Below are 2737 nucleotides of genomic sequence, written 5' to 3'. Positions count from 1 at the left end.
TGAGGTGTGTCCTAGTGTGTGCATTGTGTTTGTGTGGACGGGGAGCGGTGTGTCAGAGGCAGATATTTCCCCTCTGTGGAAGCAGGACTGTATTGGTGAACATGCATAGCACTTGAATCCAATAGGTTATGAACACTGCCTTTGTGAGGATTATAATGTCTAGTTTCTGTTGTGTCTGAGTCAGAGAGGAGCTCATTCAACTCTTGTGAGTTTGTTATCTCTCTGTGTTTTGTTGGCTCGCGCTTTATATTTCGAGTTATTCCCAGGTATTGTGCTGCAGGATGTAGTGTACTATTTGGGGGGGGGGGGAGAGTAACGGGAACACCCTGCACCCCAGTGTCAAAGAGGTCCGAGCAGAAGGTGTTCTAACATCACTCAGCACCTGGTGATATTCTGCTGTGATGATGGCGCTGAAAGCACGCCAGGAATTTTACACCAGAAATAGCTCTGCCAGCTCGACAGTGGAAACCTTTTTTTTTTGGGGTGTAAAATGCAGACATATTTGTCTTACAATGAAGATATTTTTCCATCCTGTTCCTTTTCCTTAGACCAGTGGATTCCTCCAGGGCCTCTGCAATGATGGAGGATGTTTTTTAATAATTCTCCACCTCACAGCTGATTTTGTAAACATCTGTGAATTTGTTTGTATGAATTGTATTGGCTGACTGTTTTCTGAGTGGTGGAGGGTGGTGGATCCAGGTGGGTGGGGCTTGGGGCATGGCTGACTGCTTTTTTTGTGACATCATAAAGTTACAGGAAGTCCTGACGGCTGGTTTTAAGGCTCAGTTTCTGAATACAGGCTGTGTGCATTTCTCTGTGGACTGAGGCTTTGATACTTTCACAGTATTAATATAGAAGCTAGAGCTGATCTATAATCACACTACACATGGACACAGACCTTTAGTCTATATGGAGCTTTAAAGGATGAACTGTTGCTATTTGTTTTGACGCAGGAGAGGAAAGATGAGGCAGGAAGATGGAGAGAAGCAGGGAAACATGTCAGATGTGATGTTATTGACGATGTTGGAACAATTATGGAGCCGCTGCCGACCTCATTATCACACAAATCTGTGCATCCATCAAGCCTGAGCTCAGACTAATCACGTTAATAGACCTCTCTAACGGCGGACATTTTGACTTGTCGACCACAGGTGTAACTAATAACACTCATGACGGCTGCGTTCCATTTGTTTGTTCCAGCGGGTGTTGTCTATGCTGGCTGTCTCGGTCACAGCTCGCTGGGACACTGAAATGGAACAGAGCCATTGTTCAGTGTTCTTCCTCTTGTGACAAAATAAAAATAAAATGGAAAAAAATGGACCAGACGACCTAACAGTTAACCAAACTTTCACTAAAGCTTTATTTCATGCGACAACATGTTTTCACGCACATACAGGTTAAAGAAGAAACCTGAATAGAAGAGAACCAGCGTGAAAAAAGGTAGCAGTATCAGATGTAGTAGCAGTAGTAGATGTAGTAGCAGTAGTAGCAGTATCAGATGTAGTATCAGATGTAGTAGCAGTAGTAGATGTAGTAGCAGTAGTAGCAGTATCAGATGTAGTAGCAGATGTAGTAGCAGTAGTAGCAGTAGTAGATGTAGTAGCAGATGTAGTAGCAGTAGTAGATGTAGTAGTAAATGTAGTAGCAGATGTAGTAGCAGTAGTAGATGTAGTAGCAGATGTAGTAGCAGTAGTAGATGTAGTAGTAGATGTAGTAGCAGATGTAGTAGCAGTAGTAGATGTAGTAGCAGATGTAGTAGATGTAGTAGCAGATGTAGTAGCAGTAGTAGATGTAGTAGTAGTAGTAGATGTAGTAGCAGATGTAGTAGATGTAGTAGCAGTAGTAGATGTAGTAGCAGATATAGTAGCAGTAGTAGATGTAGTAGCAGTATAGCAGATGTAGTAGATGTAGTAGTAGTAGTAGATGTAGTAGCAGTAGTAGCAGTAGTAGATGTAGTAGCAGTAGTAGCAGTAGTAGATGTAGTAGCAGTAGTAGATGTAGTAGATGTAGTAGATGTAGTAGATGTAGTAGAATATAGTAGCAGTAGTAGATGTAGTAGCAGTAGTAGCAGTAGCAGATATAGTAGCAGTAGTAGATGTAGTAGCAGTAGTAGATGTAGTAGCAGTAGTAGCAGTAGTAGATGTAGTAGCAGTAGTAGCAGTAGCAGATATAGTAGCAGTAGTAGATGTAGTAGATGTAGTAGCAGATATAGTAGCAGTAGTAGATGTAGTAGCAGTAGTAGCAGTAGTAGAATTAGTAGCTGTAGTAGATGTAGTAGCAGTAGTAGATGTAGTAGCAGTAGTAGCAGTAGTAGATGTAGTAGATGTAGTAGCAGTAGTAGATGTAGTAGTAGTAGTAGATGTAGTAGCAGATGTAGTAGATGTAGTAGCAGTAGTAGATGTAGTAGCAGTAGTAGATGTAGTAGCAGATATAGTAGCAGTAGTAGATGTAGTAGCAGTAGTAGCAGTAGTAGATGTAGTAGCAGTAGTAGATGTAGTAGATGTAGTAGCAGTAGTAGATGTAGTAGATGTAGTAGCAGATATAGTAGCAGTAGTAGATGTAGTAGCAGTAGTAGCAGTAGTAGTAGCAGTAGTAGATGTAGTAGATGTAGTAGCAGATATAGTAGCAGTAGTAGATGTAGTAGCAGTAGTAGATGTAGTAGATGTAGTAGCAGATATAGTAGCAGTAGTAGATGTAGTAGCAGTAGTAGCAGTAGTAGATGTAGTAGCAGTAGTAG

The sequence above is a fragment of the Seriola lalandi genome, unplaced genomic scaffold, assembly GCF_002814215.2.
Source record: "Seriola lalandi dorsalis isolate HSWRI2012SDOR001 ecotype SW California unplaced genomic scaffold, Sedor1 jcf7180002054303, whole genome shotgun sequence".
NCBI lineage: Eukaryota > Metazoa > Chordata > Actinopteri > Carangiformes > Carangidae > Seriola > Seriola lalandi.
The sequence above is the reverse complement of the archived record's forward strand: the minus strand, read 5'-3'. Positions refer to the sequence as shown.